This window comes from Mus musculus, chromosome 17 (genome assembly GCF_000001635.26).
Source record: "Mus musculus strain C57BL/6J chromosome 17, GRCm38.p6 C57BL/6J".
Lineage (NCBI taxonomy): Eukaryota > Metazoa > Chordata > Mammalia > Rodentia > Muridae > Mus > Mus musculus.
Window position 1 is genome coordinate 79,908,390 of NC_000083.6, and position 27,381 is coordinate 79,935,770.

General features: G+C 44.9%; 1 long non-coding RNA gene and 1 pseudogene across 2 annotated transcripts in view; both read right to left on the reverse strand.

Annotated features, from left to right (window-relative positions):
- Positions 1–27,381, reverse strand: part of Gm41625 — an 84,577-nt gene that overhangs the window by 11,265 nt on the left and 45,931 nt on the right. The gene's annotated exons all lie outside the window — the stretch shown is intronic.
- Positions 24,927–26,187, reverse strand: Gm6552 (predicted gene 6552; annotated as a pseudogene).

The following is a 27,381-nucleotide window of genomic DNA, read 5'->3' on the forward strand; positions in this document are numbered from 1 at the left end:
GAAGAACTCGGGTGTCTAATACCAGGAGTCCCATCTATTTGGGTTGACTATTCTCCGTAGAAAATCCTTTCTCCAAGTTAAGATTTAGTGCCCTTCCGGATAAACAACCCATCCCAACAAACATGCAATCAAGGGTTGACTTCATTCTTCCGTGGAGTCAAAGGCCACGGTTGAACACCTAGGGAGCTTCCCTTAAGTTTGTTTTCGTTTGTTTTGCCACCATGGCCAGCATGTGACGTCAGTAACAGATCTGTAAGAAAAATTACTTTCACCTCCGGTGTATGCAACGTAGCCAGCTTCTCACAGAACAGAGCTCAAAATGTTTCAAGGAGGGATACTTTCTGGAAAAGCAATGAGTGTCTGTCATGATTCTGTGGGCCCCCACACCGGAGTTGTGCTGTCAGGAGCCGCCCCATCCCCTCTGCTCCATTAAAGAAACCAGTGGTGGAACTCAAGGCCCGTTTCCTCCCAGCACGACTGTGTTACACATTCTAACTCATGGAAAGCCGTTAGGAAACTGAGGCAGAGAACCCAGAAGCTAGCGGTGCAAGGCCTCCAGATTCCATTCTCAGGTTTCTGATGATAACTTGTAAAGCTACATCGACCCTTCACATTCCTTTCAGTTCTGCAAAACTAAAGGGGGTGCGACCATCACACCACAACGTTATATTGTTATTATATAAAATTTCCCGGTTACTCCCTGTGGAAGAGGAGGCAGAAAGAATGGACGAGCCAGAGGGAATGGAAGATACTTACAAAATCAGGCCCTCTAAGCCAACACCATCAAGGGTCATGTGAACTCAGAGACTGAGGCAGCTTGCGCACGGCCTGCACGGCTCTGCATCAGGTCCTCCGCGTACCGACTGTGGTTTCCGGTTTAATGTTTTCGTGGGATCCCTGGGTGTTTGAGCAAGCAGTTCTCGGACTAATGGACCTTCTTCTGGCTCTTTTTCTCCAGTTTGTCTTTTCCAACTTCGAAGTGCTAGTTTTTGCATTGTCTTATTATATTTTATTTTGTAATATTTTATTATTATCCCTTAAAAATTGTTCTTTTCTAATGAGAGACAGGGAGAGAGTAGATTCAGATGGGAGGGGAGGTGGGAAGGAACTGGGAGGAGATGGAGGGGAACCATAATCAGGATAGATTATGTGAGAAAATAATGTATTTTCAAAAAAAAAAATTTCAGGGTTACTGCCAAAGTTGGGGAAACTTCTATCCACTCTCATTCATGTAGACGGTTCGAGTATGGGTTTTGCTTGAAACAGCGCTCCTGTTAATCGTGCTCTGTGTCTTCAGGTCAGCCGCCCCACACTACTCTCCTCAGACCTAGTTCTCGGAGACAGAGCCATAATTTATCGTTACTGCTGACCGTGTGCCCAGGAAGTGAGGTAGCAGCTATGCCGAGCAGGAGGCACAGATGTCCTTCAAGCCTCTGGTCCACGGCGTACCCTAGCTGATAAGAGTTATATACAGAGCTACAATTTGTTCTGTTTGTGTCTAAGGACTCCCATCCTCGTGATTATTAGATACATAGCTTTTTTTTTTTTTTTTTTTTTTATTCCCAACTCCTAGCTGGGAGTGCCTCAAAGTCTCGGGAAGCCAATTCCTGTAACTAGAGGGCTGTCACTCCTTGCAAGGGAGCGTTAGAGAGACTGAGTCTCTTCTCCGCTCAACTGTCACTCATCCTACTCGTTCTTACCCAAGGGTGTTGGACATTTAATCAATGTAGCACCGAACTGTAGACTCGTGACAACAATGGCTGCAGATAGATAGGAGGAGAGGCAAGCCAAGGCCAAAATGGAATGGAGAGTAAATATATCTTGCTAGATATATTTTGGACCTTAGCTCATTCATTCACAATTGTCCCAACCAGATATAGATGCATAGATAGATAGATAGATAGATAGATAGATAGATAGATAGATAGATCAAATATATATATGTGTGTATGTGTGTGTGTATGAATTTCAACGAGGTTAAAATAGTTTCCTCTTATTCCTATGTTATGCAGGAACAAAAGTATTCTTGTCTATATGGGAAAACAGTTTTACTGTCTATCATGACCATATTTAAATCTGAAGGTCAAGGCCAGCACCCAATATTGGAATTCTCTCCACACATTTTTTTGTTTTTGTTTTTCTTTTAGCCCATCCTTCATGGATGGTAATGAGAGAACTTACTAGTTTCAGGCCAGTTAAGGAAAACTTCGGAAGTTCCCCATGACTGTAAGTAGGAACTTGCTCTTCATGGGGCAGGTGGTTTATTCCTTAGCACAAACCTTGCAGGGTCATTTTTTAAATCCTGGATCAGTGGTTTTCAACCTTCCTAACACTGTGACCCTTTAAAACAGCTCTTCATGTCGTGGTGACCTCCAGCCACAAAATTACGTTTTTGCTGCTTCGGGACTGTAATCTTACTACTTTCATGAATCTTAAGGCAAATATCTGCTATGCAGGATATGTGACATGCAATCCCGGCCCACTGGTTAAGACCCACGGCTCTAGAGGCTTGGGAGGTAGCTCAGCAGTGAGGAACACTTGCTGCTTTTCCAGAGGGCCAGGTTTGGTTCCTGGCACCCAGGTGTCAGTTTACAATGGTCTATAACTCCAGTTGTAGGGGTGCTGAAGCCTTCTGCTTTCATGCACATATGCTCACCCAGGCACAAACACAGACTGAGAGCTCTCCTCTTCTGCTGGTGAGAACTCTGTTCACACTTTCAAGCCTCCAGCAGGCTCCTCCACCGTGTGGTTTGACTCTCAAGTGTCATCCACTGCATGCGTTTTGGGGAACTTGGTCCACAGCTTGGGAGGCCAGGGGAAAGGTCGTGGGACCTTTGGGATAAGAATTGGGGATGACAGAGGTAGATCACTGGACGGCAGCCTTTTGAGGCTTACAGTTTGGCTTCCCTTCCACAATTTCCCATGGTCATGGACTGAGCCACAACACCATGCCTTTTCCACCATGATGGGGTATAGTCCCTGAAATCATAACCCAAAATGAAGCCATCTTCCCGTTAGTAGCTTCTGTCACATATTCCTCGTGGTAGGGGAAGGGAAATGAATACATCCAAAGGCAGTTATGACCCACAAACCCCATTTTCAATTCTGCTGCTTGTCTGGGCCACCCGGAAGTTCTTGAGTTTTGATTATTGGCAAATAATCAAAAATAACCACAGGGCTACTCCGTGGACCTGAGTATAATATACTCAAGAATCCAGACGGCTCAGTCTGATTTCAAAAAGTCAACACATAGATGAAAGAAAGAAAGAAAAAGTCAGGAGATCTGAGGTCTAAAGGCCATTCCCAGAGGAAAACCATCCTGAAATTCACAGCCTACTTCCTCTCCCCACACACCTCGGGAAGCAAGCCAACCCTGATGGGAGAGACAGAAACCTCCCCTTGTTTCTTGGTCTAGTCTACAACAATCACTGTGTCACAAGAGGCCCCGAACACTGGATCTGATTACCTGCAGATCACACTGTCAGCTTGCAGAACAAGCCTGTTCCCCACTAGTGACGGGATACAGTTACTATCTGCTATGCTTGCTGGTTCTTACCACAATATTCTTTTCAGGAATTTCTTACTCAGTCTACCACCCCCTGAACACAGGCATGCTCACCCAATCTTGATAGGCCTGGTGGCAGGTGGCCCAAGAGGAGTCTGAACACTGTCTCAAGGAGATAAGGGTTTTCAGTTTTCTATTTGTCTCCAAGTCCACTTTTCCTTCCTTTGGTAAATCCCACATTCATCATTATGCCCATTAAAACTCTTCTTTCTTCCTGAATGTCAAAGTCCAGGTCAGGAAAGGCCAGAAAGGATATTTCAGTAGGTGGCTAATTCCAAACTAAATTAGAACCAAAATGATAACTTCTCAGGGTCACTACCCAGAAATAGCTCATATTCAAAATAAATAAGCCTGTGTATAGGGGCTGGGTAAAGCATTTGTCACGAAAGCCTGGCCTGAGTCAGAATCCTCAGAGCCCGTTTAAAGACCAGGCAAGATAGTGGATATCTGTAACCCCAGTGTCCTCAAAGGGAGGTAGGTGGAGACAGAAAACTCTGGAAGCTTCCATGCCAATTGTCTTGGCATACTCAGTAATGAACAAAGGAGACCTTGTCTCTAACAAATTTAAAGGTGAAGACTGGCACCTGAGGTTGTCCTCTGACAGCCACATCATGCATTCTGTGCCATGTGTTCACCCACATTCACACACACAGGAACACACACACACACACACCATATACTAACACAGAGGAAAAAAAATTAATGTACACAATGTTGCATGTTAACAGAGACAACTGAGTACAGAGATGACATTTATGAGATGACAGAAGTAGTGTTTTAAAATTAGGACAAAATTTTTTTCCAGATCAGAAAAAAAAATGGGGAATTACATATCTTCGCAATCACTGCGGCCTTTGGAGACATTTCTATCAAACTAGATTTGGCCATAGGGAAATCAGGTCAGTGTAATGAGATCAGACGTTTTGAGTCCAAAGCACCCCTTGAAGCACACAGAACCTGAACAACGCTCCTTCCTGATGCCAAGGTGACAGTCAGTTGTCTGTTCTACTTCCTGGTGGTGTGACATACATACTCCAGGAAAAGGCAGTTGAATAAAAGAGTTCGTTTTATTCAAAGAACGTCAGCCTTCGGAGTGAAAGCTCTGAGGAAAAACAGAGGAGTTGAGCATTTTCTAGAAGACCTCTCTTCAGTCTTATCCTCACCCTAAGAAGCACCTAAAGTGGGGTGGGGTTGGGGGTGGGGTGGGGGTGGGGTGGGGGTGGGGGTGGGCATGGAACGGGCAACATTGAGATATTCCACTGATCTTAACTCATTTTCCCCCATCATTTAAGTGAGCCCAATTCACTTGAAAGCTATTAGGCAGTTAACTCATGCCCAGCACTGTGCTAAGGACCGCATGAACTATCAAACATGCCCATGACAAACCACTGACTATCATGTTAGCTTGCTATCATGTTAACTGGCTGATGTTATCCATATGGAGAAAATAAAGCATAGTGCGAGAGTGTACCGCATTCCAAAATTGGTATTGTATCTCTGTGATTTCAGTTTGCTTATGTACCATCCCATACATATGTCTACTAAATTATAACAAATTAAATTAATCATAATTTAAATATTCATGTCTAGCCTAGGCTATCTTCCACTATGGCTAATGAGAAGACAGATAATGCCAAGTGTTGACAATGATGTGGGACAACTAGGCTTTTCACGTATCGATGACAAAAGGATAAACCAACGGGATAACTTGGGGCAGACTGCAGTAATTATGAATATATGGACAGAGATCTCTGGATCTGTATGTTCTGCACCTGGACATTCAGCCAACCACAGGTGGAAAGTATTTTGAACAATTTTTGCATTGGATTTCAAACATTTATTGGTATTGAACAATTATTGCATTGGTATTGAACATGTGGCAGACCTTCTTTCTTGACACTATTCTCCAAACCATATAATCTCCGATACATAATATTTGCATCATAGTAGGCATATAAAATGTATAAAGGAGAAGCTAGGTATGGCAACTCATGCCTGTCATACCGACACTCGGGAGGCTGAGGCAGGAATATGGCTGGGTGTTTGAGGCCCTCCTGGGCTATGTTGTGGCTTTAAAGCTACTCAAAGCTATGAAGAGATACCCTATCTAGAAAGGAAAATGAAAGAAGGAATGGCGGGAGAAAGAGGAGGAAGGTGGGAGGGAAGAAGGAGGTGAATGATAAAAAGCACTGTATCCCCATTTTATACAAGGACTTTGAGCATTTCAGATTTGGGTATCTCCTCACAGAGCCCTGGAACCGGTCTCCTTGGATGCAAATAGATAACCTGTATGTTCTATGATCCAACAATCTATTCTTCTAACTAGCAGAAATCCATGAGTTTTCATCAAAGCACGTGTACAAGGATGGCCATCAAAGCACTATTTATAATATCCCCTAACAGGGAACAACCCAAATGACCACAAAGAGTAGATGTAAGTAATACGTTATACTCAAGCATTAGTATCCTCCTGTGCAGGGACAATGAACAAACTGAAATGATGAGCAACAATAGGAAGAGGCCTCACTAAAGCGATGGGAAGAAGCCAGGTAAGACGATAGCCATGTTCTGGTGGCTTCCTCAATATAAAACTCGGGCGTAAGGAAAGCAAATCCCTGTGCATTGAGTAGATCCAGACTGCTTACCATTAGATTGGAGCAAAGTGAAAGCTGCAGGGTACCAAGAGGGACGAAGGTAACAAGCCCAGGCTGGTCAGAGGGGTGAGTTCACACTGCGAAAATACCGTCTGCGTGCGTTTTCACACTCATATTTATTCAGCACACGCATACTTAATCTGTTGAACCATCTTTCTCTGCCCCTCCCCAAACAGGTTTTTATGTGTGTTGTTTGTCAATAAAAAGAGTCCAAAAAAGGGTCATATTCAGGTATTATAAATACATCAGTATTCTTTAAGATTTTTTATTATTACTGGAGAGTTGAAGCTCAGAGAAGTTGTAGAAATTGACTTCTGATGATCTTTGAATAAGACATCTGAACTCTGATGCATTTTTTTCTGACACTGATTCTCTGGGTAGTTTCATTTTTATTGTAAATTTTATTAGACCTATTCGTCTTATTTAATATGTGAGTGCAGGCGTGGTGGTGCACGCCTTTAATCCCAGCACTTGGGAGGCAGAGGCAGGTGAATTTCTGAGTTCGAGGCCAGCCTGGTCTACAGAGTGAGTTCCAGGACAGCCAAGGCTACACAGAGAAACCCTGTCTCGGAAAAAAAAAAAAAAAAAAAAAAAAAAAAACTTAATATGTGTTTTGGCTACATAGATGTAGGTGGAACATAACAACAGCTTGGTGCCCACAAAGGTAAGACAAGAATATTAGAGCCCCTGGAACTAGAATTATGGAGAGTTGTGAACTATCGTGTAGATGCTGGAGTCAGGCACAGATCCTCTGCAAGAACAACAAGTTCTCTTAACCACTGAGCCATCTCTCCAGAGCTGCTAGGTCAGTGGTTCTCAACCTGTGGGTCACAGCTTTGGAAATCAAATGACCCCTTCACAGGGGCCATCTAATACCATTGGAAAAACACAGATGTTTACATTATGATGCATAACAGCAGCAATGAAAATCATTTTATGGGGGGAAGCAGTTCACTACAACATGAGGAACTGAATTAAAGGGTTGGGGGAATTAGGATGTTTGAGAGCCACTGCTCTCGGTGAGTTTAGAAAAGCATTACTTGTGGACCTGGGAAATGCCCAGGAAATAAAAGTGCTTCCAGGGGCCCTCTGAACCTTGCTAGCCAAACAGAATAGACAAAATGGTGAGCTCTAGTTTCAATGAGAGAGACCCTGTCACACAAAAAAACACAAGGTGTAGTCGGGCAGTGGTGGTGCATGCCTTTAATCCCAGAACTTGGGAGACCGAGGCAGATGGATCTCTCTGAGTTTAGTCCCAGCACTTCGGAGGCAGAGGCAGGCAGATTTCTGAGTTCGAGGCCAGCCTGGTCTACAAAGTGAGTGCCAGGACAGCCAGGGCTACACAGAGAAACCCTGTCTCGAAAAACAAAACAAAAAAAAAAACCAAACAAACAGAGTGAGTTCCAAGACAGCCAGGGCTACACAGAGAAACCCTGTCTCAAAACAAAGCAAAACAAAACAAACAATAAAAAACCCAAGGTGGAGGTGAGAAAGGAAGACACCCACTGCAAACCTCCCTGGTCTCGATACACACAGAGACACATGCGTGCACACGTATGCCACACATATAAATTAAATTCTTTATGGAAGAAACAGAAGAACATTTCTTGTATTGCACCTATTCTAAAAGAATAATCTTGGCTTTCATTTTTCACTCCTCATCAAATAGATTTGCCTTAGAGGTAAACTGTGAGGCCAGTGCACTGTAGCTGAGGCGTTAGATGTTAACACCAGAAGTCCAAGCCCTCGCCACGTTCGTGTGAAAGCAGCAGTCTGTCTGCAGTGAGGAGACCGTTGTGACAGCTAAGCAGTCACCAGCCTGTCAACTCCTCTGCTGCACCTATGGGTGAAGTCTGTGCTGCTTGTCATCGAGAGTCTTGAGGACACCAGATTCACTTTATCTTCCCTATTAGGGGCTTCCTCGTTTCTCACAAGGATGGATTCCTCAGTTCTGGGAAGTTACGGGAAGTCACAAGACGTTGGGAATAGAGTGTGATGAGAATTGATGCTGATGGAGAAAGACCAAGCATTAACATTTAGGAGCTGAAGACTTTGGGCAAGTCACCCTCCCTTCGTTTGCCTTTCCAGGAAAAAGAGAAGCCCTGTTTTACCTGCTTCATTGAGTTGTTTTGAGGTAGAAGTTACATTTTTGCCTAGGAAATTGGGTTTGAAAACTAACACATGCAGAAGAACTCATATAAAATATTATGATCATGGGGAAATGTTATCAGGAAACTCTTCATTTCCATCACAAGCAGGTATCTATGTGAGCCATTCCCAGGGTGATGGCAAACCACAGGGGACAAGTTGTTACAAACCACATCTGGTAGGAGAAGACAGGCAGTTAAAACTGCTAGAAGGAGAGTGAAGCTATGCCATGGAACACACAGAGGAGAGGATGTGTAGTCTGACCCGTGTCCTAGAGGTGAGCGTGAAGCTCTATGGGAAGAGTGCTCTAGGCAAAGGCAGCATGCAAGTATACTGATACAGAAGGGACCTTCACCTCCTGAAGAGCAGAGAGAACTTTGGGGGGTGGGGCTGGAGCAGAGAGAGCTGGGTTAGAAAGATGCGTACAGACGAGACTCCGAAAGATACCACGTACTGTGTCAGGAAATGGGCTCACCTCGTAAGAGGATATAGACAGGAAATGAAAACAGAACTAAGCCCTGTTTTTAGCAGAGGAAAATGAAAAGCGTAAGATTTTTCTCCCTGGGAGACTATAACTTCAGCATGTTGATGACATCACACACTAGCTTCGGAGGTGGCTTTTCTGAGAAGCTAAAGAAGTCCACAGTCCAGTCCCAGGAGGCACCTGACATTCATAGGTAAATTATACGTAGTTTCCCCCTTTGGAAGTCTCATCAACTTGACCCTGTGTTAATGTACTCAAATGATATGGCTGGTTTCTGGCCTCAGGACTCCAGTAGCATGTCAGACCCTAGAGGTTTATAAAGATGCCCACCTCGGGTGTTTTCTAAATCTTCCCATCTGGCCCAGCAAGCCTGACGTGGAGGCTGCTGTAGGTCACCTTACTTTCTCTCTTCCTTACTAAGACCCAAAGCCTAGACGGTCCACAACTCACTCCAGCCTTTCCACAACCCACCCCTTTCAAGCCTCCTCCTTCCTTCTCCCTTCCTTCCCCAGTGACCTCACTACCCCTTCTGCAGAGCTCCGCTGACAGGCTCTCATTCTGGCAGCACACATATTCTCTTGTGGCTCCATGGTTTCGCACAAGCTGTTTCTAGAGCATCCTCACACCGCTGTAAAGCTGGGGGCTAAGTCAATGACACCATTACAACTAATCTTTAGAAGGATGACACAAAATGGGTTGGGAGGAGGGTGACTGCCCAGAGAGAAAATGAATGACTCTCAGCCATGGAGATGCTCAACAAAGAGGTTGAAGGATGGATGCAGCAGTGTGGGCTTGGGGGAGGGTGGAGATCTGGGTTCTAAGGAGTTCAGTTCCCTTAAGTTCTCTTCTTTAACCTGAAGAAAAGCTTTCCCAGAGCAGCCACAGGCCACTGCCAGCCCTGGACAGTGGCATTGATCCCAGTGTGGACTACACAAAACAACGTGATCATCCTGTCAGGATCCGAAAGAGAAAAGACAGAAACAATTAGCATAAATACAAGGCCACCTACTTAATTAAAGGCACAAACCAGGGCAGCTAAAAAGCAGAATGTCAAACAGGCAGGGAGTTTCGGGGAAGGTGAGTTACATAATTGAGACCCAGACAAGAGTGTTCTTTTCTCAAGGTTAGGAGACAAACCTGAGCCAATCAGCTGTTTCCAGACATTTCTTCCTATAAGCTTTCTACCAAGCAGTGAAACCTAGAGTCGGGAGCATCAGAAATGAGGCTGACAGAGGCCTCCTAAGCCAGCCATTCCCCTGGGTCAATAGGCTGTCCTCTGGGTGAGGTGTGGCTCTGTGCTGGTGGTGACATCACAGGGCTCTCAAGATCATCACCATTTCACAACGTAAGGACTGTTCCAGCTGGAAGCAACCTTTGAGACCGTGTGGCCAACCTGGCCTTGTTGTTGAACAAAAAGTTTCAAAGGTCAGAGAAAGTTGCTCCAGGACAGGACTCGAGTCCCCGTGGTCATAGCCAGTGCCTCGTTCACTTCGCCTCTCCCAGTGTACCTGCAGATAAGTCAAGTCCCAGCACTCAGGGGGCCTTTGCTAGGGGCGACTGAGAACCGCCCCTTCAGCAAACTTGGCGAAGCTAGCCCCTCCCCTTCTTGCTCACAGTCTCCTCCCCTTTCTGTTTTATCTTTAGCCTCTCTTGTCTCTCTCCAACCTGCCTCTGTCCTCACAGTGGTGGCACAAGAGAGACTGTATACTCCATTTTGTCTGACAGTGGCTCTGCAAGTCAGGAAGCTGGAGACAAAGTATTTCCTTCTCTTTAAACACCTTCTTCCTCGCTTCCAGGCCATTCCTGGTACTGCTTCCAAAACAATCGCAAAACGAAGCCTCCTCAGGGTACTCAGGTAGAGGGAAAGCCCAAGACAGTGAGCTATGGATGGAAGACAGCCTCACACAGACATACAGGCAGGCAAAACACCAATGGATATAAAAATAAATTATAAAAAAAAAACAACAACAACAAACAAAAAACTCATTGCTCTCTGTATCTCCAGCTCCACCAGACACCTCTGGCCTCCTTAGGTGCGCACTCGTGTGCACACACACATATACACAAATATTTTGTAGAAAAGGACATATGTAAAACTAAACATTGCTTTCCTTTTTTGATGATCGCCTTCCTTGATGATTTTCATTTTTAATAATATGACATGGTTAAAACAGAGAGGGAGCTGCCATTCGTTCTGAGTCTTGACCCACCCATAGCTTTTTCCTCTCTGCTAGCCATTGCCCCTACTAGAGAACTGCTCGTGTTCCAAGCAAATTTTTCCACAAAGGAAATACATTTGAATAGTATACTCTCAAGACCCAACAGCTTTCAATAAGATACACAAAGTCCTCTGCAGTCTTCAAAGAGAAAGATTTGGGGACAGGATTTTCTTGATCCCCTTTAGATTATAACTCTGAAGAGGCCAATCCTACCAGACAGTGCTAAATGGGGAAATCAGAGCTTTCACCATCCAAGGCCACCGTCCAAGGCCACTGTGGGGGAGCAGAATCTACTCCTGGGGTCTATCTCTCACCCCAGTTAGACACTCTTGCCTAATGTAACCACATTTATTATAATAACGTCCTTTGAAGTCACAGCCTGCGCTGCTATCCTCATCAGGGACATGCGGCACTGCCCAAACCCCCGGTGTCTTCTCCATTGACAGAGATGAAAGGAAACATAAAACCTAGTCACATCTCAGGAAATCTTTACTTAAAGAACAACATACACGGTGACTTCTCGGCTACCTGCGCCTGAGAAGATCATAGCTTTAAATCCAGCACAGTGTGGTCCAAGTCAGTTCAACGGGCAATGAAGTGGTTCTTTGTTTTCAGGACCTGCTAAGCCAGGTTGAAGGAGGAGGCAGGCTCCTTACTTGGTTGGTATGCTACCCGGGGTGTTAGCATTACACAATCCCGAGCTGGACAGCAGGCAGAGCTGGCGCTAGCTTGCTCGTGCTGGAACAGAACAAAGCCTCGGGAGAGACCTTTTACTTTCCTACAGCTCTGCCAGAATTTCCAATTGTTCCAGCTCTAGACTTGGGGGACTTTAAAAATGATAAAGTGATAGGTTTGGAATTTATTTCGCTCCTCCAAAGAAAACTGCAGGACTCTCGTGGACTTGATAATTGCAGAGGTGTTGGCTTTCCCAATTTCCCCACCACATCAACAGAACCTGCCAAGGAGGAGAACTTGCAGTGGGGCCAGGGCTAGATGGACCCTTTCTCTTTATTAGGCCATCCTGTCTTAAACTTGGATTGAAATAAAGAGCTCCAGCATCAAACTGGGTGGCTGTTGCTGGGTTGCTTTTCATTTTAGGAGAACAAGACCTTTTTCATTCCTCTGGGTTCTCTCCAAATAGAGTGGTCTTTTCAGTCTAGTGCCTTCACGGGTGAGTAATGAGTCAGAGAGAAAGCACAGAGTGTGAGTGTATGTGAGCCAGCCTGTGTATGTATAAATGTCTAATGCTAGCCAGGTATAGCGGTGCTCACCTGTAATCCCAGTACTCATGAGGATAGACAACTGGAAGGTTGTAGAATATGGAAGAGAGACATAGTTGGAGAAAGTAAACCTTTTGGGGGCCTGCACTGAACATACACTTGGTCCAGGCCCCTTACTGCTCTTCCCTGGTCCAGGCGCCTTACTGTTCTCTTTGCTTCCTGGAGACTGTAAGATAAGCAGCTTTTCTTTCAACAAGCCCTTCCTTCCCTGTTTCTATCCAGAAACAACAAAGCCAGACAGCCATAGCTGAAAACTCAAAGGGAGCCCTTTCTTCCTTATGTTAATTTTTCTTGGGCATTTGTCATCTCAAATAATAAATAGGTAGATAAATAAATAACTGAAAGACTTTAGAAAAGCAGGAAGAATTGTATTTTGTTAGCTGAGTGACAATATCTGAAGCCCAATTTCCTTACCTTGCCTTTCCTTGCTATCACAGATGTTTATTGTGAGAAATGTGTGATGTAAAAATTGATAAAGCAGTTAATATTGTGCCTGCTCACCACACACACTCGGTAAAACCTAGTTCCAACTACTTCTATTACTATCCAAGAATTTCTGAGAGGAGAATCGTTCTGTTTGGACATTTTGACTACGTGACCTATTTCAGTCCAAATAGTGTTAGAAATGGAGATGAAGGAAGAGGAAAGACTAGCATTGCATAGAGACCACAGCCAAGTATCTTACCCTAAATCCCAGTGTTTCTACTTTATTTTTTTCTTCCAACTTAATAATCTCTAATATGATTGGATGTAATATTGGATGCAAGTTTGTGATGTAAAATTGGATGTAATGTGCTAATCCTTACATTTACCCACTCTTGAGGTTAGAGGGCATCTTAGTTAGGGTTTTACTACTGTGAATAGACACCATGACCAAGGCAAGTCTTATACGGACAACATTTAATTGGGGCTGGCCTACAGGTTCAGAGATTCAGTCCATTATCATCAAGGCAGGAGCATAGCAGTGTCCAGGCAGGCATGGTGCAGGAAGAACTGAGAATTCTACATCTTCATCTAAAGGATGCTAGAAGTAGACTGACTTCCAGGCAGTTAGAATGAGGGACTTAAAGCCCACCCCCACAGTAACACACTTCCTCCACCAAGACCACACCTCCTAATAATGCCATTCCCTGGGCCAAGCATAAACACACCACTCCAGAGGGTAAAACTTGTTGTCCCTTTCATTCTTCTTGTGAAGCTTAGCTCTTTTTTTATTTATTTAATTAGGTATTTTCTTTATTTACATTTCAAATGCTATCCCAAAAGTCCCCCATACCCTCCCCCACCAACTCCCCTACCCACCCACTCCCACTTCTTGACCCTGGCGTTCCCCTGTACTGAGGCATATAGAATTTGTAAGACCAAGGGGCCTCTCTTCCCAATGATGGCCAACTAGGCCATCTTCTGCTACATATGCAGCTAGAGTCAAGAGCTCCAGGGGTACTGGTTAGTTCATAATGTTGTTCCACCTATAGGTTTGCAGACCCCTTTAGCTCCTTGGGTGCTTTCTCTAGCTCCTCCATTGGGGGCCTGTGTTCCATCCAATAGCTTACTGTGAGCATCCACTTCTGTGTTTGCTAGGCACCGGCATAGATGAGGCTTAGTTCTTGACCTCTGTTAAACAATTAGCACAGATAGACCAAGCCTTCTAACTCATATTCAGTATTTTTCAGTTCTTTTGAGAAAAGGAGAAAAAAAATCTATTTTCCCCCTGTTCCTCTTGGTAATGTTAGTGATATCACACACAGGGACAAAAATCTAATCAACACACATGCTGTTGTCTTAGAGTGCCTTGCAAGCAGCTTTGGGGTTAGTCGTTAAGGTCTTTCGTTGTACTTCCGTAAGTATAATGTGCAATTGTTTGTCAACCACAGGCCTGCAAAGTAGAGGGGGCAAGAAGAGGAGGAGGTAGAAAAGAAAGCTGAAACAGTTTCAAAGAGACAGCTCCCTCTTTGGTTACTACTCAGGCTCTGGGAGTTGGGGGTAGAGAACATTTGTGTGTGTGTGTGTGTGTGTGTGTGTGTGTGTGTGTGTAGTGGATTGATCTTAAATGTAAAACACGGGTGATAAAAATGATATTCAGAATCAATAAAATCCCCAAATCCCAGGATTTGAACTCCCAATCTCCCCAGCGTCTACCCTTCTTACTGTTAGCCTATGAGTGTACACAATTCTCCAGTCATCTCCATGTTTCTGAACTCAGGAGAGCTTTCTCCCAGCAGAGTAGAGAGCAGCTCTATAAACAGACTGGTAAGCGACAGAGACACCCCCTTAGAAGTTGGATGGTCTTTAAAAGAAACAGTCTTTACTGCGGAAAAACCAAGGAGGGCTAGTTTGTTGTGAAGAAGTAACATATTGATTATAATTTCTCTTCATGCAAGATGATGAAAGCAGGTAGTGGCATATGTAGAGCAGTCTCCAACCTTCCCACCCTTTCCTTCCGCTGCCTTTACAGGACCAATGAGCTGGACACAGCAAGCCCTCTGACATCAAACAGATCCAGCCAAGAGCTAGCTGTTCTCAGCTGACTGAACTCAGGGACCCTGGAAGCCAGGACTTTTGGAGCTAAAACTGCCTCTCTTCCATGTGCAGCTCAGAGGCATCCCTTCTAGTCAATATGTTGGAAGCCAGTGGTCGGGGCGCCAGTTCTAGATCCCTCTGAATGCACTCTGCCGTGTTCTTTACCTAAATGCTCATACATAAAGGACAAGGAGGAAATTGATTCCAGGAAACGAGTCTCTGCAGTCCCTCACTGTGAACCATCTCTTTTCCTCCAATGGCTCTGTAGTGGTGTCAACACTGTGCTGTGCCTGGCTTTTCGGGCTTCTAGATTTATGTTAGAAGGGTTTTGTGAGCTATTCCATAACTCATAGGAGCAACAACAACAACAACAAAAATACAGGGTGTGTATTACCTTACATTTTATCCTAAATTAACCCAAACTTGCTTTGTCTAGACAGATTATACCATAATGAGTCCTTGGAAGTCTCAAAGAATATTATCACATTGTCTTAAGTGATCCTATAATTGCTTAAATTTTTTTTTAAATTTCTACTCATTTATTTTGTGTTTTGTTGGGTTTTGTTTTGTTTTGTTTTTTTGTTTTGTTTGTGTATGAGTGTTTTGTCTTCATATATGTCTGTGTACCACATCCATGCCTGATGCCTACAGAAGCCAGAAAAGGCGTGGGATCTCTTGAGAATGGAGTAACAGACAACTGTGAGTTACCATGGAGGTACTGGGAACCAACCCCTTATCCTCTGGAAGAATGCTATAGTTGTGATCACTCCAGTGATTCCATCTCTCCAGTGCCTGAAACACTGCTTTAGGAATGTAGACTATATTTTGATTTTTTTTTTAATCCAAAGCCCTGAGAGACACTATATTCAGTGTATTTATGATGCTGTCTACCTGTGAATCTGGCCTCTATCTAAAATTACTCCCGCATCACTCCAATCAGCTACCGTGAAGAATAATCACAGTTGTCATATGTCATCGACTATGTGTGGATAGGAAACATGTCAGAGATAATACCTATACGATTTCATTTTATCTTCATAACAACTTTTGTAATTACACCCAGTTAAGAGGCACTGAGTCTGGTGCTGAAGAGATGGCTCAGCGGTTAAGAGCACTTGCTGATGTCCCAGAGAACCTGAGTCCGGTTCTCAGCACCTATGTCAGGTGGTTCACAACTGTCTATAAATATAGCTCCAGGGGACACAACACCTCTATTCTCCACAGTCCCACACTCACATGCAAACACACACATACACATAATTTAAAAAAAAAAAACAATATAATGAAGTCTTTTTAAAAAGTAATGCTGGATCTAAAATACAGAAAAGTAATTTCCCCAAGAGCAGGACAGCAAGCAGTGGAGTCCCTGGACAAATTCAGATATGTGTGACTCCAGCCCAGTGCGGTGAGCTACTCCTTTGTCCCATGAGGAACAGATAAGGTTATAAACCTCCTGGTACTTCACTTTTTCCATGGGGGGAAAAAAAATACTAGGAAGACCTCATGAAGCCTCCTTGCAGAAAAGAACACTTGTGACCACAAGATGATTGCCTGTATTGCACGCCAGTGAGATGTGTTTCAGCAGTGTTTCAAACATATGTAAGTAAAGACCACAGTTTAACAGTCATGTCAGCAGGAAGGGACCTTGACAAGTCCAGGTGAGTCTTAAAAAATATAAGAGGCAATTGGGGGAGGGGGGCTGTCCATAGGAAAGCCAGCCCAGTGCAGTAATTATATTTTCATATTTATAAAGCTGTAGTGTAGACTGAAAAAAAAGGTATTTCATCCATTCGCTCACTCATGTATCCAACAAACACTTCTCCCACATAAATTATGTACATAATTTGGAGAAGTAGGTCAGGTATGCTGGTTCCATGTGGCAAGAGGCGAAGATCTAGTGACGATCATTGCAAATTCTGCACAGCACAGAAGAGCATCGGGAAGCCAGTAAGTCTCTGTAGGTAGAAATCATCCACGGATAGGGATGACAGGCGTGGGGTGGATTACAGAGCAAAGGGAAGAGATGCTCAGGACAGTGGGGCAGGGGTTGGAAAGTAGGTCCCCGTTAAAGTTTGACCAGAGGCTTGTTGGTGACCTGCCAGAAGCCTTGTACACAAGATTTCCATGGAGAGGAAAAGGGTCAGCTTGAGCATGCTCTGCTAGTTCCATATTATGATGTTCTGAAATCTTAGACCTCATCCCCAACAAAAGTGAAGACAGCATCTGAGAGACTGATTTTGGTGTTTTTGGTTGGTTGGTTTGTTGGTTGGTTTAGTGGTGGTGGTAGTAGTGGTGGTGAGTTTTGGGTTTTGTTGTTGTTGTTGTTGTTTGGTGTGTGTACGTGTGTGTGTAGCCCCCAGATGTCCCGGAACCCACTCTGTAGACAAAGCTGACCTCCAACTCTGCCTCTGCCTCTGCCTCTGCCTCTGCCTCTGCCTCTGCCTCTGCCTCTGCCTCTGCCTCTGCCTCTGCCTCTGCCTCTGCCTCTGCCTCTGCCTCTGCCTCTGCCTCTGCCTCTGCCTCTGCCTCTGCCTCTGCCTCTGCCTCTGCCTCTGCCTCCCGAGCGATTAAAGGCATATGCCCACTGCTCCACCGCCTTCCTGCCTGCCCAAGAGTGGTTTTTTTCAACAAAGCTGTTCATCCTTTCCAGTGGTGACTGTCCCACAATTCAAGAGCATTGTTTAGTCAGCAATAAGGAAGGCAAAGAAGTCAATGAAATCCCACCTAAGGGCGCCAGTTTGAGGAACGCCTCCAACGCATGACTGATGACAATGTTGATAAGGAAAACCGGTCGGGTGCTCTCATCTATAGCGGCCACTGCTTCCGGCTCAGCTAGCAACCGTTCTTAAACAGAGATGTTCCGGAAAGCCATTGTGTCATTGTGTCATTGCTCCGCACCGTAAAGTCAGGAGACACCCCCTTCCTTCCCTTATCTCCTGCAGCCTTGCCTCTAAAGAACTACTGCTCCTCAAACATCATGGAGACACTCAGGAAGAGTGATAACTCAGGCTCTCCATTTTTCAGTGAGAACCACCACCTGTTCCCTTTTCTGTTCTCATGCTCAACCAAATAGCCTCCAGCCTGTATCAGTTCATTGCAGGTCCCAACTTTGAAAATGAGAGAAAACAAAACAAAACAAATAACTCAGAAGAGGAAAACAAATATATATATTCCTTTTGACCAAATTAGCAACAGATATTTCACCTCACAGATCAATGCATTTATTTCAGGTCCAGCTTATAGGCTTACAGTGCATCTCCGTCACCTACTGACCCTCTCCACCCACTATTACAACACTGCTGAGTATGTCTAGCACTATCAAAGAGCAGGCATTGAGCTATGAGCCAGAAGCAGTCTGCTGTAGCTAGCTCTAGCCACTCCCTTCACTGATATCCTTGGGCCATTTCACTTAAACTCTGAACACAATTTTCTCTTCCGCATGAGGTTGCTAAGATCCGAGAGACAGGTGACACTAACAAAGTGTAGCTTCAGGACCTAACCAATGCACCAGCACACACCTAATTTGGAATTCAGATTTCATGTCTTTTTTTCTTAAAGGAGAAGTCCCCAATTTTCAGAAGCTTGAAGGCCCAGAAAACATGATTCTGTCTCATAACAACACTTATTCCACTTCATTCTAGGAAGCCAACAGGGCCAGCCTCTCTATGGCTTCAACTTTGCTCTCTAGCCCATGTTGATCTCATATAATAGGTGGACCTTATTGGTGTCCCTGTAAGCCCCTTGAAGTACATGAATGAACAGTCTCCACCCCAGGGCTTCCAGCTGGCAGGTTCTACTCACAGAATACTCTAACTGCCCTAATGGCTGGCCCAAGCCCCTGCCCTACAGAGTAAAAAACCCAAACTCGGGATTTGAAATCCCATCAATCCCTGGGCTCACCCCAAGCTCTAGACTTGAAACCCACCGATCCCCATTTTGGAGGTCTCCACCCTAGAAAGCCTCTCCCCTGAAGAAATCCAATATGAGCCCTGCCTGCCACTCAGGTCTCAGCTGCTTCTCCCCCAGGCAGAGGCAGCCACCCTCCTGGTGTGGCTTTGTGGTGGCTCTGGTCTGCCAGGATACCTATTTTCTTAGAGCAGTAGCACTCTCAGTTCCCCTTGGGTAGCTGCAAAGGGCTCACACTTGGTTCCTTCTCTAGATAACTGACCTTGGCTACCCAGTAGATCCTTGTCTTAAAGTTTACACCACAAACCCCATTAAGGACAGCTATCTAGTGCCACTGGTGTTGGCGGTGGCCCCTTGTACAAAATGGCACAGAAGGGACCAACACAGTGATACTCAGACCAAAGCTAGGCTCCATGTACGGTCACAGCCATACACAGCTCCTCCCCCTACCCAATCTTCTCCCTTTCCCTCCACCCACTTCTTCCCACATGTCCCACTCAGTCATGTGCCTGGATTGTTGCCTGGGACAGAGCTTTTGAAGAATCCAACCTCAGACAGAAAGTGATCAGAGGAAATCAGTTACTTTCTACGGCAAAGGTTGCCCAGGCCACTCTTGAGTCAAGTACCATGAGCTTCCAAGACTGCTTGTGGCCAGTGTTAATACAGAAGTGTGCTCACATCTTGGTTCAATAGCTGGATCTGGGTATCATGCTGGAGTCCAGTCTCAGATGAAGAGTTAGAAGTAGGGACTGGTTGGGTGGCGCAGTGGTAGAGTACACACTAAGCTATGGAGTTTAGCAAGCAAGGTGTTTGAGGACTTCAGTTTTATCCCCAGAATACGTTTAAAAAATAAAAAAGCCAGGCACACACATTTGTAATCCTGTGATGGGCAGACAGAACTAGAAGTGTTCTGGAGCTAGCTGGCCTGCCAATCTATTCTACTTGGCCAGTGAGTAGCCTTATCTAAGAGAGAGAGAAAGAGAGAGGGGGGGGGAGAGGGAGAGGTAGATGCCACTTGAAGGTTGTCTTCTGACCGCCACACTCACTCACACACACACACACACACACACACACACGATTCCATCCTCAACAGATGTGTGCATGTGTGTGTGTTCATATGCTTGGCTGTCCTGTGTTCTGTTGTGCTGTGCTCCGTTGTATATGTAATAGGAGTCACAAGTACCTTTTGGCTTGGGGAAGGCTATTTTGTACAACCCTGCAGTGTGGACCTCAGAATCATTTGCTTTGGATTATAATTAAGAAAGATGTCAAGAGATGAGAAGAGAATGCCCTGTGGTGCCGTGTCTGTTTGACCGTTTTCTTGGCATCTCCCGTTTCCAGAAACTTTATGTCCACATCGTTGTTGCGCGGAAGGAAGATTAACCCCCACTGTCTAATGCCATCTCATTCTAGACAGACACAGAGTTTAGCAGGAGAGAACTTTCCCGCCTCCCCTCTGGGTAGGTTTGTGACTTTGAATGAGTTAATATCAGCCTTTGAGTTCTCTCATCCAAGGCCTGGAGTCTTCCTTATCTCACAAAGAGCAAAGGCGTTTAGGAAGGGATCACAAGGGCATGACCCACAAAAGAGACACAAATCATCTACCAGGACACTCAAGAAGTTCCCCCCGAAGGGGAACAAAAAGCAGGAGAGAAAGGATGTACTCATTTCCCAAGCAAGCGCTTCCTCCCCCAGAACCTCACCCTGACAGAGCTGGTGAAGGCTAATATACTTTCTCTCTCCAAACAGTCAAATAGAAGCTTGGCCTGTAAGCTGTGAAGATTTAGATGCAAGCCTGGGGTACCATTCGAGGAAGCAAAGAGCAGGTCAGGCACAGCGGAATTCCAATAAGGAAGCTAAGGCAGAAACCTGAAGATGTGACCTAAATAAGTCTCCAGTTTGGATCTGAGCAGAGCTGTGGGTATCGCCATTCCCAGAACTACTTATTTCTGGCATTTCCTATCATGGGTCCTTGGGTGTGAATGTAGGAAGCCATGAGCTTGCATGAGGGAGACTCGTGTGACCTGAGTGGAATTACTTGACCTCCATTCTGGACTTCTTCCCTCTCTGCTCTCGTTGTTTGTTTGCTTGCTTGCTATTTCAAGACAGGGTCTCTCTGTGTAATGGCCCTGGCTGTCCTGGAACTCACTTTGTAGACCAGGCTGGTCTTGAACTCACAGAGATCCACCAGAACTCTGCCTCCCATGCTGTGATTAAAGGCATGTGCCACCACTGCCCAGCTTCCTCTTCTCGTTTTTCTATGCTGCCATCAGCTTTTCGATTGCACATCTGAAAGTGCTCTGTGTCAATCAGAACGCATCCATGGTAGATGCAAAACATTTATACCTATGTAGAGATGTGGCAAGACAAGCAAAGCCCTTCGGAACAGGAGGAAACAATCCCCGAGCCCTGCTGGCTTATTCTGCTTAGTCCTTGAAGCAGTAAAAGGCAGAGCTTGAGTTGTAGGTGAAGCCTCTCCTACAGTTGAGAGGTAACCGAAGACTTCCATGCCCAGAGTCAGGTGTGCCTGATGAAAATGTATCTGCCTACAGAGAGATCCTGTCTTCAAGAAAACAATGAAATTTTACTTTAATTGCTACTGTGAGAGTGTTTTATAAACGTTTGACATTTCATTGGTGGGCAGAGTAAAGCAGAAACCCCCTTGCACAATGTATCTGGTGTTCCAAACAAACGAAAGACTGAAGAGAAAGTTAACCCTTCCTGAAGTTTAAGAGGGAATTCCTCCTATCCAAGGGCCTTTAAATGAAGACATTTAATGGGGTGTTGTAGATTTTCAAGCCCACAGAGCTTCAGGCTGGAACTATACCATCAACAGATCCAGTTCTCGGGCCTTTAAACTGAAACTACACCCTCAACTCTCCCATTTGGGTCACTTGGCAGAAACACCCTGCAGATCTTGTCACTCATCCACCTCTAGAACCGAACCATGTGAGTGGATTCCTTTCATCCCTTTACATACACACCCCACCTGATGGCTCTGCTCATCTAACGAACCTAGCAAAGCCACTGGGGCATCCTCAAATAAGCACAAAGCAGATACTGAGTCAGAAAATTGTTCTGTTATCCATTTAACAGCTAGCAAACACCTCCTGTTTCCCTTCACGATCAGGCAGAAGACTGTGAGTGGCTGAGAAGTAGTGGAGTGTCCCTTAGCCTGAAAAGTCTGTATCCCAAAGCAGAAGAAAGTAGTCACAGCTACCTCTTCCATCCAGGATGTCCGTGAAAACCAGGTTACTGTAAACTCCAGCGGACGGGGAGAAAACAGCTTCATGGGTTTAGCCACGCAGGAAGCCGAGCAAGACTGAAGTAAAAACAGTGATGGGAAGCTGTTCGAGCGCAGCTTTCCTTATGGCTTAGCGTGGCCTAGAAGACAGCCATTTAAACACCAAATGGTTCTGCATGTCTTCCTCCAGGAGCCTGTACAAGAGGACCAAGACCTTGGGTGCAGAAGACGCTGAGAACATTTCTGTTTTTAACGCAAGTTCGCCTGGTCAGAAAGCAAGTTAAGGACCTCCCCTGACAATCACAGATCCATCTACTGGCCTCAGATTTTCACCATTCTTGGAGCACCCCCAAGAAACCTGGGCCAAACATGGAATATCTAGAGATCTAGAGCAGAGATTTACTCTTATTTTAATTGGGGGATAGACCTACTCTTATTTTGTCTTGACTATTGTGGTGATTTGAATATGCTTGGCCCAGGGAGTGGCACCATTAGGAGGTATGGCCTTGTTGGAGGAAATATGTCAGTGTTGGGCTGGGCTTTGAGACCCTGCTTCTAGTTGAGGATGCCAGTCTTCTGGATGCAGTTGGATCAAAATGTAGAACACTCAGCTCCTTCTAGAGCGCATTGTCTGCCTGGATGCTGCCATGATGATATTGGACTAAATCTCTGAAACTGTAAGCCAGCCCCAATTAAATGTTTGTCTTTATAAGAGTTGCCTTGGTCATGGTGTTTCTTCACAGCAATGGAAACCCGATATAAGACAACTATCAAATAATATGGTCGACTATTTAACTCAGAACTGTGAAAACAGAGGTTCTCAATCTCTAGGTCAAATGATCCTTTCACTCAGATCACCTAAGACCATCAGAAAACACAAAAGTTTACATGACAATTCATAATGATAGCAAAATTACAGTTATGAAGTAGCCAAAAACATAATTTTATGATGACAGGTCATAAACCATAACATAAGGAACTATACTAAAGGGTTGAACTATACTAAAGGGTTGCAGCATCAGGAATCTCTGTGTTAAACAAAGTCACCAATACCTGGTATAATCTAAGATCTCAGATCACCCTATGTATGTGGTAGGACCCTGGTTGGGATGGTTCCGGGGGTATTTTCTGAAGTTTGCTGATTATTAAATCAGAAGAACAGAAAAGATTTCTTATCAAAGAGCAAGGATAACAAAATGCTGGGTGGGCCACATACTTTGCTCAGTTACTCTCTTATTTAAAATTCTTCTTGGGCTTCCATTTCTTAATGAGTTAGCACCTATGAACACTGCTCATTGTCATGACAAATGGTTTTGGTTCAATCCTGTCTCATCACACAGCCTCTGGATTATCAGATTATTATCTGTTTGGCTGCTTCTCAGACTCCTTAGCTCTGAAATGATCCCTCCTCTTCAGGTGCCTGGGAGTCACCTTTTTAGTCTGAAGAATCAATTGTTTCTTCTCCTCCAGGCTGCCCCCTCTGTTTGCCTATTTCCTCCTTGGTAACTCCAACCATCTCAGCCACATTTACCAAATCTAAGCTACCCTGCATGGAGACACCCATGTCCTAGCAGCCCCTTTTATTCCCAATGCCCAGAACTACGAACTATGCATAAGCATAAATAGGCACCTACTCAACCGATGATGAATTACATTGAATTGAAACTGGCTATGACGATATTACGAGCCATTTTCTATTTCTTGGCTGACTCATAAAAGATGTGGGAAGGAAACTGAAGGAAGACTATTGCCCTCAGATAAACTAAGGGGCAACTGAGTTATGGATTTAGGATATGCAGACTCTTAGCTCTTAGGGTGTACCTCTATGCCTCTATCCACCCCCTCTTTTTTTTTTTTTTTTTTACTTTAGCATGGGCAAGTAGCCTTACTGAGACTTCCAAGTCTGGACTATAAAGTGTTCTCATTTAACAGTATAGATAAATCTAGCAATGTGAGGTACAGTGTGCACAGAAAACCAACCTCCCACAAATCAACTTGAAATATATTTAACACCGAAGAGTACAAAGCAAAACTCATGGGTTTCTTTGATGATTCAAAAGGCATTTGAGCAAATGCTACAGGCTCTTCATTGACAAGCGTCATTTACCACTGCACTGTAAATCTGTGCAAACAAGACTCAAGTAAAAAGCTTCATTTGAGAGAATGAGACATAAACTAGCTTTTTAATAGTGTTATAAGCCCCCCTCCCCCATGCTGGAGAACCAAGCACAGGTCCCGCACGTGTTAAGCTAGTACTACTCTACTTATTGGCATCATTTTTGGATGGAATGACAATCCCATGTGTTTTAACCACCTTTAAGCACCCATGAGTTAAGTGAACTCTGGGAGCTGGAAACAGTCACTTAAACTCCCTTGGCTTAATCACTGTTTATGCTTCTCTGTGGTTTTGGAGGAATCTTGCTAAGTATTACTGTTTGTGGTCAATGATTCACACCCAAATCACTGTTTTTAGGCCAAAGAAACAAACATTTGGATGTATATATAAATCTTGTAAGAGCCTCAGTTACAAAGAGGCTGGGCAGCCTTGAGGATTAGTCTCACACAGAGGAAACTTTACAAACTTTCGCTGATGCTGATGGCTAGTCTGAAAATGCTCATTTAGCAGCAAGGCACCACAGGGAACCGCATTGGAGGAAGAACAGTGGGGGGTCCTCCAGACTGCCTGAGAACTGTTGCTTGTGGTGCGCAACACATCACTGAGTGGCCTGGATGCTGAGCAGAAGTGGGAAACTTGAAATATACTTACCCGAAAGCAGCCACCTTTCGGGTGGTCCTATTGTGGTTTTGTCTGTTGATAGAAGCAGAAGGCAAAGTTGAAAATCTGTTACCCTGTAAAGGCTACATTGTAGTCACACCGTAGTCTCTCTCTCTCTCTCTTTTTTTTTTTTTTTTTTTTTTTTTTTTTTTTTTTTGAACAACCAATTAAAGTTTTATTATTGGCTAGAAAACCACTACAGCAGTGACGCACAGTGCGCCTCCCCACCATTGCTTTGCAGCACAGAAATACGTTTTTCCAAGTGCACTCTGTGGACTCTCAACAGTCTGTCTACTCAACGCCTTCTCAGGAAGCTCCTTTTCTTAATTATTGTATTCTTGAAGAGCCTGGGCCATGAAGAGTTTGCCTAAGTTTTGGGCAGTGAACTCCTTGATGTTCTGGCAGTAAGTGTTCATCTGGCCTGCAATGAGCAGTGAATCCATCCTGGCAGGGGCCTGGTGGGGCTTGAAGAGTTTAGAGAGGTCCTCCTCAGGGAGTGGGGGCTCGCCTCGACTCCGACGCTGCATATTCTCCTGTTGGCGGCGCTGCTGATTCTGATGTTTCTGCTGCTGCTGTTTACTGGTGTTCCGCACGTCTGTGTTGTATTTGATTATGTCCTGGCTCATTTCATCCACCGGGTCCATCAGCAGCTGGAGATTCTTCCCCCAGATGATTGCTGCTAGCAAGACTGAGCAATTCGTGCTTATCCGCCACAGCTGACTTCTTCTCAAGCTCCCACATAAGGACACTGATCAGATGTGAGTTTTTAATCACAATCGGCACTTCTTCAAACATGTGCTCAAAGGTGATGCTTGCCTTTTTCAGTGCTTCAGGGGAAAAGTCCTTCTCTTTACAAACTTCCATCCGTTTAGGAGTCAGTCATGTATGCCTTCAGCGAGAGAGAGATCCTTGGGCAGTTTTTATGGGATCATAAATGAGGACGACAGACTCTTCAATGGCGTGCTGGTAGCTGAACTGAGAATCCAGAAGCGCCCGGGTAACGAAGGAGCCGTAATATGTGGACTGATACCAGCCCACGTGGAGGTGATCAATGTTGACATGGCGAAGGCTGCGCATCATCTCCATCTGATACTGTACCTCATCAAAGTCAGCATCATCCTCCGTGTGCTGGGGGGAACGGGAAGCAGTTGGTCATCTCTAGTCGATCTTCTACAACCAGACCCAGGAGCACTCCCTGAACAACCTCAGTTCCTTGTCCTTCTTCTTGATAATGTTTGATTATCTTTAATACTACCAGGCCGTCGATCTGCACCTGCTTCACCACCGAATCTCCAGAGCCGCCCTTGCCTTTGCCCTTCCCCACCGTGCCGCCAGCAGAACTGGAGGAGGTGGCAGTGGAGCCGGTGCCTTCCTTGCGCGACGCCATGTTTCCAGCCAGACAGGAAGAAAGAGAAGCGTGAGGCGCCAGAAGCCCACCGTAGTCTCTTAAGAAACGCAGCTGGTTTGGGCAGGGCGAGGAGGTGAGAACTGTTTGAATAAGCATGGATGCTAAGAAAAGGCTGGAAATAAGGGGGAGGAAGCAAGACAGTTAGGGCTGTATGAATGGCTTAGTAGTTAAGAGCACTTGTTGCTCTTGGAGAGGACCCAGCTTTGGCTCCTAGCACCCACATGTTGGTTCACAACCATCTGTAACTCTGGGAGATCTGATACCATTGTGTGACCTCTGTGGGCATCAGGCGCACACATGGTGAGCATGCAGGCGAGACTGTGCACATGAAGTAATAAACCTAAAGAAGAATCAACTTTAGAGAAAAAACAATCATGGCAAAAAGGAAGGAGAAACTGCTGGAAGAATTTGAGGGAGGGAAGATGGATGCTATGCAGTGCTGTGAGGAGTGTTATATTTCAACCAGCCCCCTGGGGACTGCATTTCGGATCCTTTATGACGTCTTCCATTTGTTCTCCTTTCCTCTTTCACTTTTACCATCTTCCCCCTCAAGTTTGCCTTGTGTGTAAAAAATAAGTACTCAATTGTGTGAGTGTGTGTGATGGAGGTGTTGGTGTAGGGGGTGTATGTGTGAATGTGTGTATGTGTGTATGTATGTGTGTATATATGTAAGTGTGTGTGCATGTATGTGTGTGTGAGTGTGTATATATGTGGGTGGGTGGGTGAGTGTGTATATGTGTGAGTGTGTGCATGTGTGTGTGTGTATGTGTGTGAGTGTGTGTATGTGCAGGGGGTGTTGTGTGAGTGTGGGTATTATGTGAGTGTGTGTGTGTGAGTGTATGTATGACATTGTATGTATGTGTGAGTGTGTGTGCATGTGTGTACGTGTGTGTATGTGTGAATTGCATCTATTATAAAGCCCAAACAACCTCAATCATTAAACATCAAGGCAAAACTCTTACTGGGCCCCAGAAGAGCAAGAGCCCTCCCCCATAGCATCTATATTTATATTTATTTATGCAAAGACTTAAGTATACACAGTGGGGAGGCAGGAGCATGCCAGGAAAAAAATGCATACAATTCCTGGCCTGTAAAAAAAAAAAATAGCATTTTCCTTTTTTCTTCTAACCCAAGGGAATAGCTTGGGTGGGGACGGAATTATGAACTCTTTAGACCC